A 17,103-nucleotide genomic window follows, 5' to 3' on the forward strand; every position below is an offset into this window, starting at 1 on the left:
CCACAAGTACAACGTGCGCTGCATCCTTATCCGCAAGGATGACGAGGTGCAGGCGACTGCAACTCTCTCCTCGGAGCTAAGCCACAAGTACAACACATGCTCCATCCCTATCCGCAAGGACGATGAGGTGCAGGGAGATTGCAACCCTCTCCTCGGAGTTGCGCCACAAGTACAACGTGCGCTCCATCCCTATCCGCAAGGACGACGAGGTGCAGCTCGACTGCAACTCTCTCCTCGGAGCTACGCCATAAGTACAACGCACGCTCCGCCCCTATCTGCAAGGACAACGAGGTGCAGGTCGACTGCAATTCTCTCCCCAGAGCTGTGCCACAAGCACAACGTGCGCTCCATCCCTATCCGCAAGATGGAGAGGCGCAGGTCGACCGAGGTATCTCCCTCAGAGCTGCATTTCAAGAAATATTCCGAGTGAATAATAAGTTCCACTCGAAGGCAAACGCAAGCACATGCAGAAGATAAGCCAAGATCGGATAAAACCTCAAAAGTTTCAGGACGAAGATAAAAGTACTCGGGCATCAGGCCCGAAGGAGTTTAACGGTTACAAAAATCACTCGGCATTCCGTGGTGAATTTAAAGGAAGTTTACGTATCAAGTTCGTTCACTCAGTAGGAGGAGGGCTTGCAGGCTCGACGAACTCGTCCAAATCGATCCCTTCCATGATCCGAGTGGCAGCAGCAATGAAAGTCTCCATGAAGGATTGGAAGTCATGCCTTTTGGTGTTGGCGACCTTGATCGCCGCTGATAACCCACAAGTATAGGGGATCACAACAGTTTTCGAGGGTAGAGTATTCAACCCAAATTTATTGATTCGACACAAGGGGAGCCAAAGAATATTCTCAAGTATTAGCAGCTGAGTTGTCAATTCAACCACACCTGAAAACTTAATATCTGCAGCAAAGTGATTAGTAGCAAAGTAATATGGTAGTAGTGGTAACGACAGCAAAAGGTAATAGTAGCAAAAGTAATGTTTTTGGTATTTTGTAGTGATGATAGCAATAGCAATGGAAAAGTAAATAAGTGAAGAACAATATGTGGAAAGCTTGTAGGCAATGGATCAGTGATGGAGAATTATGCCGGATGCGGTCCATCATGTAACAATCATAACCTAGGGTGACACAGAACTAGCTCCAATTCATCGATGTAATGTAGGCATGTATTCCGAATATAGTCATACATGCTTATGGAAAAGAACTTGCATGACATCTTTTGTCCTACCCTCCCGTGGCAGCGGGGTCCTTACGGAAACTAAGGGATATTAAGGCCTCCTTTTAATAGAGTACCGGAACAAAGCATTAACACATAGTGAATACATGAACTCCTCAAACTATGGTCATCACCGGTAAGTATCCCGATTATTGTCACTTCGGGGTTAACAGATCATAACACATAGTAGGTGACTATAGGCTTGCAAGATAGGATCAAGAACTCTCATATATTGATGAAAACATAATAGGTTCAGATCTGAAATCATGGCACTCGGGCCCTAGTGACAAGCATTAAGCATAGCAAAGTCATAGCAACATCAATCTCAGAACATAGTGGATACTAGGGATCAAACCCTAACAAAACTAACTCGATTACATGATAGATCCCATCCAACCCATCACCGTCCAGCAAGCCCATAAAGCGTTATAAAGTGTTATAAATGCCCATAAAGCTATGATTTAAGTCACGACCATTGCAGAGTGGAGGGCTTCTCATCTTCTGATGGTCGAGTGTCTTCAAGGTGGTCGAGTGTCTTCAAGGGAGTCGAGTGAGCACATCCTCATGGTCGAGTGGATGATGTTTTCTCTTCGACCGCTTCTGATTCTTTGTAGAGATGTCCTTGGGGAGGGTATGCTGGACAGATCGTTGACCCTACCCTAGGTACATAGCTTCATCATTAGCCCCCGAATGGATCAGGGTTTGAGTGGGGAAAGAGTTGGGGACACTTTCGACCCATTGTTTGCGCTACGAGTGTATCTCATTCTGGAACAATGAGTTGAGGTGAGGACGTTGACTCCTTTCTCAGTCGCCTTGGTCCATTCTTGGTTTTTGTCAAGTGAGTTTTCACAGTGGGATTCCGAATGATGATGTAGAGGATGTTTGTCTTCAGTCTGACAGGTTGTTCTGCTCCCGCGGATCTCGCGAGATTCAAATTTTGGGAAGTGCACCAGACGGATGGAACCGAGGTTATCGGGACGGATTAGGCAAGTCTCCTCGATCCCCGCACCACCTTTTTCGCCACGTATTGCGCGCGCGACTATTGCAGGATTTGTTTAGATCGCCTGGGTCCACCAGTCAGTCACTCGGATGACAACCTTATAAAAGGCCTCGGACCAGGCCTCTGCCCCGTGCGCTCCCATTCTTTCTTCTTCTTCTCTCAATCTCTCCGCCACGCTCGCTTCCGCCCTCGTCGCCAGACCTTCGCTCGAGCTCGACCCGCCGCCATGGGGAAGGAGAGGACGGTGGCGCTGGAACACGCGAAGAAGGCGACATCAAAGGCGAACGGCAAGCGGACCAGCCGGGGCGGATCCTCGTCGAGATCCGGCCTGCCGGCGGGCTGGATCCAGGGCGACTAGATCCGCTCGACAATCACGCAGGATGACCTCGACGACCTGGTGGAGGGGGGACTGATCCCCCACAAGTTGGCACAGCTCCCGGGGAACGAAACCGAGCCGCAGCCGAGGGAGGGTGAGTGTGTTCTCCCCGCCACCCACGTAGATCGCGGATTTTCACTGCCTCCCCATCCTTTCTTCTGAGCTTTTTTGAACCTCTTTGGGGCTCAACTCCACCATTTCACTCCCAACACCATAGTCTATCTGGCCGCTTTTGTGTTGATGTGCGAAAACTTCTTGGGTTGTCGACCGCACTGGGGTCTTTTCAAACACATCTTCACCTGCCGATCCCAGTCGGTCAAACAGGCCAAGTCGAGTGACGAGAAGACACAGGTGATCCAGATGTGCGGGTGTCTGGGGATCCAGATGAGGAGCAAGAGCACTTTCCCATCCATGATTCTTCCCGACTCGGTTCGGAGCTAACAGTCGACTTGGTTCTACTGCATGGATCAGCCGACCCCGGGCCAGTCGACTGGACTTCCTCCTTTTTCTTTGGCTCGAGTGGAGAAACCCGCTCCCCTGAAGGTACTTCCAGAAGAGAAGGTGCAGGTCAAGGTGCTGGTCGAGCGGGTCATCCAGCTTGTCCGCGACGGGGTGACCGGGATGGACTTGCTGGAGGTCTTTCTCGGTCAACGCATCCAACCTCTTCAGGCGCGCGATCATCCGATGTGGATGTGCTCTGGGCTCGAGGATTCCACTCGAATCCACCTGAGACGTCAGCGAGGATACCTTGGAGAAGTGGTTGATGGGGATCACCAGCAACAAAGACAACCCTTGGGGGTCTAGGAGGGTGATCCCATTCGACAACTCCCACCAGCTGGAGCAGGTATAATTCTGTCTTATCAAGTATCTTTCCGATTCACCGAGTGATATCTTGTTTATGGTCGATTGAATTTCCTTTGATCGTTGTCTTTTCAGGCCCTCATCGAGATGTACTCAATGCCCAACGGAGTGCAGGACCAAGAGGCTGAGGAAGAAGGGAGCGGTGGTGAGAGCGGCGAGGAGCATTCGGAGGCTGAGGAAGACGAGGAGAGCGACGAATCGACTGACGAAGAAGTTGACTCGCTTCCTCGCAGGGAGAGGAGATCCAAACATGCCCACGACCAGGCGAGTGTTCAGGACTTGGTGACCGCACCAACTGGCCAGTCTTCGAAGCGTCCTAGGATGTCTTCCCCGACGCCGACTGAAAAGGCTCCAAAGCAGTCCAAAGTTGCGCCACCTCCAGCACCAAAAGCGCCGAAAGCCACCTCCTCCAAGTCGTCAAAAGCTTTGCCCAGGATTAAAGTGACCATTCCTACTATCTCCGGGTAACCATCTAACTTGTCCTTCTCGTCGACTCAATTAACCGAACGTAATCGATTGAATGTGGGTCTTCGCAGTGCTGCTACGTCAGGAACCTCTTCTCTCCAATACCGGGACGAGGAAATGGAAGATGCAGTAACCTCCAACCCAGGTATAAACTCTTGCGATTTGATTCTTTGGTCGATTGCATTCGAGTGGCTCACTTGGGGTCGAATGGTCAGCCTTGCAGCTCCACCCCACGTCATCGATCTTCCAGATGACGACGAAGATGTGGCTCTTAAGCCCAGGAAAAGCAAAAAGGTAACTGTCGGTGTCAAAACCGGCGGATCTCGGGTAGGGGGTCCCGAATTGTGCGTCTAGGCCAGATGGTAACAGGAGGCAGGGGACATGATGTTTTACCCAAGTTCGGGTCCTCTTGATGGAGGTAAAACCCTACGTCCTGCTTGATTAATATTGATGATATGGGTAGTACAAGAGTAGATCTACCACGAGATCAAAGAGGCTAAACCCTAGAAGCTAGCCCATGGTATGATTGTATGTTATGGTTGTTGTCCTACGGACTAAAACCCTTCAGTTTATATAGACACTGGAGAGGGTTAGGGTTACACAAGGTCGGTTACAAAGGAGGATATATCCATATCTGTATTGCCTAGCTTGCCTTCCACGCCAAGTAGAGTCCCATCTGGACATGAGACTAAGTCTTCAATCTTGTATCTTCATAGTCTAACAGTCCGACCAATGGATATAGTCTGGCTATCTGGAGACCCCCTAATCCAGGACTCCCTCAGTAGCCCCCGAACCAGGCTTCAATGACGATGAGTCGGGCGCGCAGTATTGTCTTCGGCATTGCAAGGCGGGTTCCTCTCCAAATTCTGTGTACCTATCAAAATAGTGTCTGGTTTCTTGTGAATGTTGCACTCCTTGGCTTCCACGCCCAATAATAGCCACTTTCCACGTGTCGAGCGAATGTGAAGAGCCAGGGTGTTTTCACATTTACCCCCTAGCTGTGTGAATGAGCCGCCTATTAAAAAGACGAGGATTCAGATCCAAATCACACCATCCTCCCTTGGTGAGCCTTCATCGGAGCGCGCCCGACAAAGATCCATTCCATCATGGCCGGTCGACGCAGCTCCTCCTCTCGCTCCCCTAGCTCCAAGCCTGGAGATTAGGAGAGATGTTCCGTCCTGCACAGCAAATTAGTGATGCTTCAGACCAAGGGATTTCTTCCCCCAGCGTACATGGTCCCGGTTCGAGCTGGGCTCGCCACCTATAATGGCGGAGAGCAAGCGGAGAGCCTTCCCAATCCCTCCAAGGAAGAGCGGGTATGCCTTGTTCCTTATTTGGTAAGAGGGCTCGGATTCCCAATTCATCCGTTTCTCCGGGGGCTCCTGGAGTTCTACGGCCTCCAGTTGCACAACCTTACGCCTGCCTCCATGCTGCATATCGTGGGATTCGTAGCCCTTTGCGAGTTGTTTTTGGGCTGTGAGGGTCATTTCGCTCTATGGAAGAAGTTGTTCTGCCTTGTGCCCCGTTCTCAGAAGGGGTCAATATATCAAGTGGGCGGAGCCGAAGTGTGGCGTGTTGCTGGGACCGGATACCTGTCTGGAACCCCAAAGAAGACGTCCGAAGACTGGCCTTCAGAATGGTTTTATATAGAAGACGTCCCCCTCCCGGATCCTATTCGGATCGGCCTTCCTAAGTTCCACAACGCCCCTTTGAAGAAGCGCCGGAGCTAGTGTCCACGAAGCCCCCTGGAGGAAGATGACAGGGACGTTCTTTACCTGATGAGCTGGATAAGTTTTTTAGCTCGATCCGGATTGACCATGATCGAGGTCATGGCCATATGTATCATGCGGGGGGTGCAGCCGCTTCAGTATAGATGCCACCCCATGTGGGATTTCAACGGGGAGGATGACGCCACCTGCTACGGCCGTAAAGGGCCGGGATCGGTTGCTTATCTAATAAATATTTTATCCACTTTGTACAAGGGAGAAGAGGAGGAATTCCTTCGTGTCAACCAGCAGGGCGGATTTTCTATGTACAATCCTCCGAGCTGGGTAAGCGGAGACTTTTTCTCGCCCATCCGTTTCATATTTCCGCAGTTAAGTTCAGTCTAGCGATTTCTACGCAGGAACTGTGCCAGGCTGTAAGGGAGATAAACAACCCCCCTCCACAACCCGAGGACCCTGGACGGTCCCTCGACCCGGCCTCCCAAGAGGATCCGGACATATCTATGGAGCTGATCGATGGGGTGTTTTACCAATCGAGCAATGATAATGCTTTGGTGGCCATTATGGCCGATTACCCTGGGCTAGTTCCAGCCTCACAGGTGACTGAGACCGAAGTCCCAGCACTTCAAAAAGGGATCCATCCTTGCATGTTTTTGATCGCTGTATAACAGCCGTGTTTTGCAGGGGAGGTCCTCGAGGCAGAAGGCCGAGCCTGTGGCGACTGGCCAACAAGGGGCCGCGAGGCCAGGCAGGCTGAAAAGACCCGCAGTCCGGATTGAGACACCGACGCAGCGGTACAGCGTGCCGTCTTTATTGCAAGACATTATTCTCAGAGGCGTATTAACGACCATGCCTTCTTTTTAGGAAAAAGAGCGCTCGCCGGACTATACTCGGAGAGGCTACCAATCGCGCCTCCACAAGCCAGGCTCCAAGGCCGGATTCGGAGGCGGGAACGAATACGAGGCGTGCGCCGGGTGCTCCTCCGACAGAGGATGCAGATAAACTGTCCGCCACCAATTCCGAGGTGGAAAGTGCCATGAACCACAGGCGTCGCCGGACTGTTCTTCGTGACGCTTGTTTCTCCCAAGAGGCATTGGATGCCTTCAACTCGGGAGAAGCGCACCTCCGTGCCGCTCAAAATGGTCTAGCCAGAGCCACGGAGCAGTATGTAAAAGACATACGGGTGAGAAAATTTGGTGATTATATATATCAGTAGCCCCTGAGACTTGAAACAGTTAGGATAACTGATTTAAGGATCATTTGTTATGAAGGTTCTTACAGAAAAGAATACTCAACTGTCCCAGGAGCTGGAAGAGTGCAAAGCCCAACTTCAGGCCGCACTGGCCGCAGTAGGGGAGCCCAAAGAGACCCCATCTGGTAACATATCCTTCAAATGATAAGTATCATATAGAATGCGGCGTGTATGCAGATCTGACGATAAAATTGCAGATGACACTGGAGTAAATCTGGATAAGCAACAGCTCCTGCGCCAGCTGAAGGCCGGTGAGAATGTGCTTACGAGGGTGAGGCAGGAGAAAAATGATCTCCTAGATGCCAACACCAAGCTGGGCGTGGAACTACAAGATGTTCGTGCCCAACTGTCGGACTTTGTTAAGGAAAATCGACGGCTTCGACGTGGCATATTTAGTAAGTGCTTGAACAAACTTTGAAAAAGAGTTCGGCGAGGAAGCTGGCTGACAGAGTTATGTCTGTAGGTATGCTAACAGGTCGTCCTGCCAAGGAAATGCCTGGTTTAATGGGTGACCTTCTTCCCGAGCTCTCACAGCTGCACGAACGAGTTCGGCAGGTGATGCAAGGCGTCGCCCAGGCCTCGTGGCCATCCGTCTCCATACCCGAAGGCCTTGGAGAGCTTGCAGAAAAGCTAAAGGGAGTGCGGCGGCGCTTCCAATTATGGAAGATATCAGCCTGCCGTCAGGGCGCCAGGGAAGCCTGGGCAATGGTGAAGACACGGTACACGAAGGCTGTCCCGAACCACTTGGCCGAAGTCGGACCTGTGGGGCCCGATGGGAAGGAGATCCCTGTGAGCTTAGTGTACGGCCAAGTAGAATTGGCCGCAAAGTATTCCCAACAGGACTATAGACTAGACAGCCTATTGGATGGTATTGAAGAGGAATTCAACCAGTCAAATTGACTATGTAATTTTAAAGTGACATGTATAATGCCTTTTAGCCGGATTGTAGATCGTTTGTCGTGGCAGACCTTTTTGCTTCGACCTCGGGACCCGACGGTCCGGAGTGTATCCGAATACCCTCTCGGTTATGTAAGAACCGGGGCATGCGTGGAGACCAGGCGTAGGGGTCATTAGTGCTTTATCAGACAAGTTCCCAACTAGTTATGTTATATTACCTGAGTAGTAAGAAACATCTTCCAGGGAGAATAGTTCCATTAAGGGTTCCTTTCCCTGGGTAAGCATGCCCTAAAGGGCATGTCTGGACTACGACAAGAAGCGCAGAAAAAGAATCTGGGGGCAGATATGGATAATAAATAAAAGTCATCTTTTGTTCACCGACCGAATGTTCCCTTAAGAACGCTAGCTTTCGGCTTCACCCAGTCTGAGGTACACGTCCGGCTGACCCGGCGGTAACAATCACAGAGGTGCTCCCCTTATGCCCCAGCCGAATTAACGGGAACGTAGGGCATAAATACAAGAGCCAGGCAACCCAGCTTGGCCAAAACTTAAGTCATATCGATGCATATAATGTTGAAAAAAGGTACATGCGGAAGTATAACACATGTGTTGGGCGTGAGGCCCAGGTAAATAATTTAAGCTTCTGTGAAAGAAGCCCCCAGGTATGAAGAGTGCGGCTAGAGCATCTGTAATGTATGAGTGAGGCACAAGGTGACCCTTGAAGGCCTAGAGAAATAAAAGAAAGAAAGGGAAACAAGACAGATGATGCATATGCCGAAAATGGACGAAGGGAGGGGACTAACATAAAGTCCGGTGCTAGGCGTAGAATCTTCGAAGCCTGGCTGCGTTCCATGGGTTCGGCTCGAGTCGACTAGTCGATGCATCCCGCAGTCGGTACGCTCCACCGGTCAGAACTTGGTCGATAATGAAGGGACCTTCCCATTTGGGCTCGAGCTTGTTCTTTTTCTTATCCGGCAGCCGTAGAACTAGTTCACCAATGTTATAAGTTTTGGCCCATACTTCTCTGCTTTGGTATCTGCGAGCCTGTTGCTGGTAAAATGCGGAATGGGCTTTGGCTACATCGGGCTCTTCTTCCAAGGTGTCCAGACTGTCCTGCCGATCGAGCTCGGCTTCTCTTTCTTCGTACATGCGCACTTGAGGTGAGTCATGAATTATGTGACAGGGCAGGACTGCCTCTGCGCCGTACACCATAAAAAACGGTGTATATCCGGTACTACGATTCGGCGTGGTCCGCAGCCCCCAGAGTACGGAGTCGAGCTCCTCTACCCAGTGCGTGTCAGACTCCGTTAAGGAGCGCACTAATCTGGGTTTAATGCCGCTCATTATAAGACCATTTGCTCGTTCGACTTGACCGTTGGTTTCTGGATGATAGACTGAAGCATAATCGAGCTTGGTGCCCATTTTGCTGCACCAGAGTTTTACCTCGTCGGCCGTGAAGTTCGTGCCATTATCAGTGATGATGCTGTGGGGGACTCCGTAACGGTGTACAACCCCGTATATGAAATCTATCACCGGTCCGGATTCGACTATTTTAACTGGTTTAGCCTCTATCCATTTGGTGAATTTATCCACCATGACCAATAAGTATTTTTTCTTGTGGGTTCCCCCTTTAAGGGGTCCAACCATGTCAAGCCCCCAGACCGCAAAGGGCCATGTAATGGGGATTGTTTGGAGGGCGGTGGGTGGCATGTGGCTTTGATTTGCAAAGAGCTGGCAACCGGCGCAACGTTGGACCAAGTCCTGTGCATCTGCCCGGGCCATTGGCCAATATAATCCTGTACGGAAGGCCTTGCTTACAAGAGCTCGGGCTGCGGCGTGATGACCGCCGAGTCCGGCGTGAATTTCTGCCAAAAGGTTCCGCCCTTCCTCTTCGGAGATGCACCTTTGAAGGACTCCGGTAGCGATTTTTTTGTACAATTCTCCCTCATGGACCCTGTAGTCCTTGGATCGCCGCACTATGCAGCGTGCCTCATTTTGGTCCTCCGAAAGTTCTTGTCTAGTTAGGTAGGCCAGGAATGGTTCTGTCCACGGGGCAATAATGGCCATTATTTCGTGGGCTGAATGTGTTATTTCGGTGGCGTAGCCTCCGATTGTGTCAGAGAGTTCGGTATCGGGTATTTTGGCCGGGTCCGGACTGTTGTTACCGGTGTCCCCTTCCCATGCTATAGATAGCTTGAAGAGCCTTTCCAAAAATATGTTGGGAGGGGCCGCATCGTGTTTTGCGCCGATGCGGGCAAGGATATCCGCCGCCTGATTGTTTTCCCGAGCCACATGGTGAAATTCGAGCCCCTCGAACCGAGCTGACGTTTTTAGGATGGCATTGCGATAAGCTGCCATTTTCGGATCCTTGGCATCAAAGTCTCCATTTATTTGGGATATCGCGAGGTTCGAATCCCCACGCACCTCTAGGCGTTGAATGCCCATGGATACTGCCATCCGAAGACCATGTAGAAGGGCCTCATATTCGGCTGCATTGTTGGAGTCTGTATACATTATCTGTAGTACATATTGAACGGTATCTCCTATTGGGGACATCAAAACGACGCCAACCCCCAGACCAGCCAACATTTTGGAGCTGTCGAAGTGCATGATCCAGTTTGAATATGTGTCGTACTCTTTAGAGAGTTCGGCTTCCGTCCACTCAGCGACAAAGTCAGCCAAAACTTGCGACTTAATAGCTCGCCGTGGCTTGTAAGTTATGTCGAACAGGAGGAGCTCAACGGCCCATTTGGTAATCCAGCCCGCCGCATCGCGGTTGTTTATAATATCGTTAAGTGGTACTTCCAAGGCTACCGTTATCGAACACTCTTGAAAGTAGTGTCGCAGCTTCCGGGATGCCATAAATACCGCGTACGCTATCTTTTGATAATGCGGGTACCGTGATTTGCATGGAGTAAGGACAGTGGACGCATAGTAAACCGGCTTTTGAAGGGGGAATTTGTGTCCTTCCACTTCTCGCTCGACGACGAGCACTGCGCTTACTACTTGATGAGTTGCCACAATGTATAATAGCATTGGTTCGCCAATGTTTGGCGCGGCCAGGACTAGGTTTGTTGACAATATGGCTTTTATTTCGTTGAGTCCGGCCGTGGCGGCATCCGTCCACTCGAAGTGTTCGGTGCGCCGGAGGAGGCGATAAGGGGGTAATGCCTTTTCTCCCAAGCGGGAGATAAAGCGGCTTAGAGCCGCTACACATCCAGTCAATTTTTGTATTTGTTTGAGGTCTGTTGGGGTAGCCAACTGTGACAATGCTCAGATTTTGGCCGGATTAGCTTCAATACCACTACTGGAGACAATGAATCCCAGGAGCTTTCCGGCTGGTACGCCAAAAATGCATTTTTCCGGATTGAGCTTGATGTCATATGTTCAGAGGTTGTCGAATGTGAGCCTCAAGTCGTCTACTAGAGTTTCGACATGCTTGGTTTTAATGACCACGTCATCTACGTATGCCTCCACTGTTTTGCCGATCTGGTTTGCCAGACATGTCTGAATCATGCGCTGATATGTTGCGCCGGTGTTTTTGAGCCCGAAGGGCATTGTGTTGAAGCAGAATGGGCCGTATGGTGTGATGAATGCCGTTGCGGCTTGGTCTGGCTCTACCATTTTAATTTGATGGTAGCCAGAGTATGCGTCGAGGAAACATAATGAATCATGTCCTGCGGTAGCGTTGATGATTTGATCGATGCGGGGGAGGGGGAAGGGATCCTTTGGGCAGGCCTTATTAAGGTCCTTAAAATCGACGCACAAGCGCCAGGATTTGTCCTTCTTTGGTACCATCACCAGGTTTGCTAGCCAGTCCGGATGTTTTATGTCTCTGATGAATCCGGCCTCCAATAGCTTGGCTAGTTCCTCTCCCATGCCTTGTCTCTTAGGTTCGGAGAAATGTCGAAGAGCCTGCCTGACTGGCTTGAATCCTTTTAGGATATTTAGGCTGTGCTCAGCCAGCCTGCGTGGGATTCCTGGCATGTCTGAAGGGTGCCAGGCAAAAATGTCCCAGTTCTCGCGTAGGAACTCTCGCAGTGCGGCGTCGACATCAGGGTTTAATTGTGCCCCGATGGAAGCTGTTTTTGTAGGGTCCGTTGGATGGACTTGGAATTTGACTATTTCGTCCGCCGGTTTAAAGGAGGTGGACTTGGATCTTTTATCGAGTATCACGTCGTCTCTGTTCACCGTGGAGTGCAGCGCAGTTAGTTCCTCGGCCGCTAGGGCTTCGGATAGTGCCTCAAGGGCCAGTGCAGCTGTCTTATTTTTGGCGCGGAGTGCTATGTCTGGACCACTAGCAAGAGTGATGATTCCGTTGGGCCCGGGCATTTTGAGATTCATGTACCCGTAATGGGGTATGGCTTGGAAGATTGTAAACGCCTCCCGCCCTAATAGAGCATGGTATCAGCTGCTGAACGGGGCCACTTGGAATGTAATTTCTTTGGACCTGTAATTATCCGGCGTGCCGAATACCACGTCTAGTGTGATTTTCCCAGCACAGCGTGCTTCCCGACTGGGGATGATTCCTCTAAAGGTTGTGCTACTTTGCTCAATGCGGCTCCAGTCTATTTCCATCTTTTGAAGAGTTTCCTCATAGATGAGGTTTAATCCGCTACCTCCGTCCATGAGTACCTTGGTGAGTCGAAAGCCGTCCACGATTGGACTGAGGACCAGTGCGCCTGGTGCTCGGGCTGTTTGGAATTTAGGTTCGTCACTGGCATTGAAGGTAATAGCCGTGTCACTCCAAGGATTTATTTCTGCTATGTGGCAGATTTCGGCCATGCTGCGGAGTGTTCACTTGCGTCTATTATTTGACGCGAAGGTCTCAAAGACCGTTAACACCGTATTGTTGTCCACGGGATGGTGCTCTATGGTATTTGGGAGAAGTAGATCCTCACCACTTTTAGCCACCTGCCGGAGTATCCAACATGCTTTAAGGCTGTGCGTTGGTATTGCATCCGCTGTACTATGAATTTTGCAGGGTCCGTTGAGCCATCCCTCCAGTACGGTTCCTTGCCCCGTAGAGGGCTTTTGCTTTTTGGTAGTTAACCTAGGTGTATTGTGATAATGCACACTTTTATTTCGGACTGGGTTTGTATTCAGGGCCGGATTATCCCAAAATTTTATTTCGGTTTTCCAGGCGCTTTCCATCGCACAGTACTTTCATACTATGGACACCAAGTCGGCAAAGCGTGTAATTTCGTGGCAACTTATGGCGTTGAGGATTCCCTTATCCGTGCAATTATTGCAGAAGAATGAAATCGCGTCTTCCTCGCGGCAGTCCTTTATCCTGTTCATGACCAGGAGGAATCTGGCCCAGTAATGGTGTACTGTTTCTTCGGGCTCTTGCCTAATTTGGGATAGATCGCGTATGTTTGGGTGGGTGGGTGGAATTGAATCCGAATCCTGACCCAATCTGAGACTTAGGGGCCAAGGAGTTTCCGAACTCAGAAGTTTGGATTCTTGGATGTTTTTCGATAAATCTAGCCCGCTGCCTGATTCTAGGTTCAGGCTTTGAGTGACGTCCTCCCTCCGCGGGTATACGACTTGGAGGGATCAGGAATCTGGACATAGCTAGTCCTTAAGATAGATGAAGGGTTGCCGCATTGTTCCTCCACCACTGCAACGTGATGGGTGACCTGGGGAGAGTTGATCTCTCTCAGATCGGGTTTAGGCCCAATCTGATCGTAGTCTGTAAAGACTCCTAGGGCGGCGATGCGATCCAAGAGCTCGTTCAGGGAAGAGAGCTCCATTGGATCTAACTGCTCGGCGAGTTCCGAGTTGACGTGAAGATTGCTTTCGATGACCCGAGAAGTCATCGTCGGCGCAGCGGCCGAACAGGCGGTCATAAGAAAACCACCTAGCCGGAGAGTTTGGCCGATAGCCAAAGCTCCCTCAGCAATAGTGCCGTCTTTAAAGACGGGATGAGACATCCTTCCTGATGGCGACGGCACAACGGAACTCTCAATGAAAGCACGAATGTCGGTGTCAAAATCGGCGGATCTCGGGTAGGGGGTCCCGAACTGTGCATCTAGGCCGGATGGTAACAAGAGGCAGGGGACACGATGTTTTACCCAGGTTCGGGCCCTCTTGATGGAGGTAAAACCCTACGTCCTGCTTGATTAATATTGATGATATGGGTAGTACAAGAGTAGATCTACCACGAGATCAGAGAGGCTAAACCCTAGAAGCTAGCCTATGGTATGATTGTATGTTATGGTTGTTGTCCTACGGACTAAAACCCTTCGGTTTATATAGACACCGGAGAGGGTTAGGGTTACACACGGTCGGTTACAAAGGAGGAGATATCCATATCCGTATTGCCTAGCTTGCCTTCCACGCCAAGTAGAGTCCCATCCGGACACGAGACGAAGTCTTCAATCTTGTATCTTCATAGTCTAACAGTCTGGCCAATGGATATAGTCCGGCTATCCGGAGACCCCCTAATCCAGGACTCCCTTGGTAACCGCTGGTAGGACGTCTTGGCAAGAAACCACTACGACACCTCCCATCCGTCAACTTGAAGACGCAGGCAGGGTTCTGTGACCTTCACCGCACCTTTGTCGAGTGGGCCTCCCGCACCGTCGACTGCGCCTGTGATTCCCTCAGCTGTCCAACTGCACGCCACAGAGCTCCAAGCCGCTGCACCTGGGTCGCCTGCCCATTTTTTCACCAGCTACCCCATCCCGGACAACCAGTCGGAAGCGGCTGCAGAAGCCATCCGATAAGCCGATATGATGATGGAGCGGGTGAAAACAGTGCATGAGAACAGCCAGGCTGCCTACGACGCCAGTGCTGCTCTTCGGGCCGATGTCCAGGTGAGTAAACTTTCCGACTGTTTTTGCTCTATGAGGAAATGTTACTCGAAAAATCTTCGTCTACACAATCTCGTGTTGTTTGCGTCAAACTAGAGCACCCATTGGGTGTTTTGCTGATTTTGGTAGTTTCGCTCTTCTACTCGATCTGGGCGAGTGGAATCAGAACCGGTGGGGGCACGATAAGTGCACCCACTTGGTGTAGTCCCTGAGACCGCGGTCGACTGCTGGCAGTCGACTGGGGTCTGAGTTCTTCTTTCCTCCTTACACTCGGTCGAGTAGTTTCGTTCTTCCACTCGGTCTGGGCGAGTGGGATCTGAACCGGTGGGGGCACGCAAAGTGCACCCACTGGGTGTAGTCCCCAAGACCGCAGTCGACTGGGGTCTGAGCAGTTTTTTTGAGTCTTAGTGAGCGGGGGCACACCAAGTGCACCCGCTGGGTGTAGCCCCTGAGACCGCAGTCGATTGTGTGCAATCGACTGAGGTCTAAGCGAACTTCTTTAGGCTTTATTCACTCGGAAGTAAACAACCTTTGACCTTATCAACTGATCCGTCTTTTGCATTCTGCAGAAGTCTTGCACTCTTATTTCTAAGTTTGCTAAACTTGAGGAGAAGCAGAGGCAACTCAACCTCGACTTGGAATTAGCCCAGCTGAATCTGAAGAAAGCTCAAGACGAAGCCGCTGGTATGGAAGGCAACTGGCTGTCGACTGACTTTCAATACATTTCTTTGATGTCTTCTCTGATTCGATTGCTTCTTCTGCAGAGAAAAATGAAGTTGGCTCTAGAGAAGGACTCGGACCTCGCCGCCGCGCAAAAAGCAGCTCAAGACAAAACTGCTCTCGCAGACCAGAAGCTTGCTTCAATCAGGACGCTGGAAGAAGAGGTGACAAAATTGAAATCTTGTCTTAATGAAGCTAATCGCGAAGTGACCAGTCTGAAGAAGGACAAGGTCGCCCTGAATGAAAAGTTGGAGTCTGCGATCCACAAGAGGAATGACACGGAAGTTTATTTGAGGACTCATGCCAAGAAGCTTTATCTCACGCTGGAAGGTATTTCTTTTAATCCGACTATGTTGATGCTTGCGACCGGATCTTGCTTGGTCGATTGACTATTTTTTGTTGCAGAACTCTGTCAAGACTTTGACGAGGAAACTGGAAGGGTCGAGACGGGTCTGGACCCTATCGCTTCTCCAGTCTGTGACGAAACTGCAATGAACGTGCTCCGACTGGAGTCCCGTATCGCCAGCGCCATAAGCTACCTCGCGTGCCTGAAGGAGGTAGTCTCCTGAATCGACTCATCACTTTGGCCGGGGCCTACGCTTCAGAACGACTTGGAATCCTTGATGACTCGACTGAACAAGATCCCTGACCGAGTGCAAGAATGGAAGAAATCCTCCGCCCGATGTGGTGCTGATGTGGCGCTGTCCTTGGTGCGAGTCCATTGCAAGGAAGCTCGTGAAGACAAGCTGGCAGCGATCAAAGTTGCTAACACCAAAAAGCATGACTTCCAGTCCTTCATGGAGACTTTCATTGCTGCCGCCACTCGGATCGCTAATGGGATCGACCTGGACTCATTTGTGGCGCCTGCCAGCCCTCCTCCGGCCGAGTGAACAAACTTATGAAACTTGAATCTGCTTTAAATTTGCCTCGGAATGCCGAGTTATTGATGTAACCATTGAAGTCCTTCGGGCTTGATGCCCGAGCACTTTTGATTTGCTTCTTGGAACTTTTAGGATTTATCTGAATTTGGTTTATCTCCGAATGTGCTTGCGTTTGCCTTTGAATCGACTTTGCTTATTGCTCGGAATACTCTTTGTGCTGGAGACGCAGCTCTGAGGGGGCAGCTCCAGTCGACCCGCGCTTCATTGTCCTCGCGGATAGGGATGGAGCGGACGTTGTACTTGTGTCGTAGCTTAGAAGGAGAAGGTTGCAGTCGACCTGCACCTCGTCATCCTTGCGGGTAGGGATGGAGCGGACATTGTACTTGTGCCATAGCTCCGAAGGAGAAGGTTGCAGTCGACCTGCACCTGGTCATCCTTGCGGATAGGGATGGAGCGAACATTGTACTTGTGCCATAGCTCCGAAGGAGAAGGTTGCAGTCGACCTGCACCTCGTCATCCTTGCGGATAGGGATGGAGCGGACATTGTACTTGTGCCGTAGCTCCGAAGGAGAAGGTTGCAGTCGACCTGCAGCTCGTCGTCCTCGTAGATAGGGATGTGTTTCGGACTTAGGCGAGTACTGGACTGCAGCTAAGCCCCCCGAGTGGGAGGATTGTTCTCCACTTGGTAGGATTTTTCATACTTAGGCGAGTACTGGACTGCAGCTAAGTCTCCTGGGAGAACTTAGGCGAGTACTTGGACTGCAACTAAGCCCCCGAGTGGGAGGATTGCTCTCCACTCGGTAGGATTTTCAAACTTAGGTTAGTACTGGATTGCAGCTAAGTCTCCTAGTGGGAGAACTTAGGCGAGTACTTGGACTACAGCTAAGC

Source organism: Triticum aestivum, chromosome 5A (genome assembly GCF_018294505.1).
Source record: "Triticum aestivum cultivar Chinese Spring chromosome 5A, IWGSC CS RefSeq v2.1, whole genome shotgun sequence".
Classification (NCBI taxonomy): Eukaryota; Viridiplantae; Streptophyta; class Magnoliopsida; order Poales; family Poaceae; genus Triticum; species Triticum aestivum.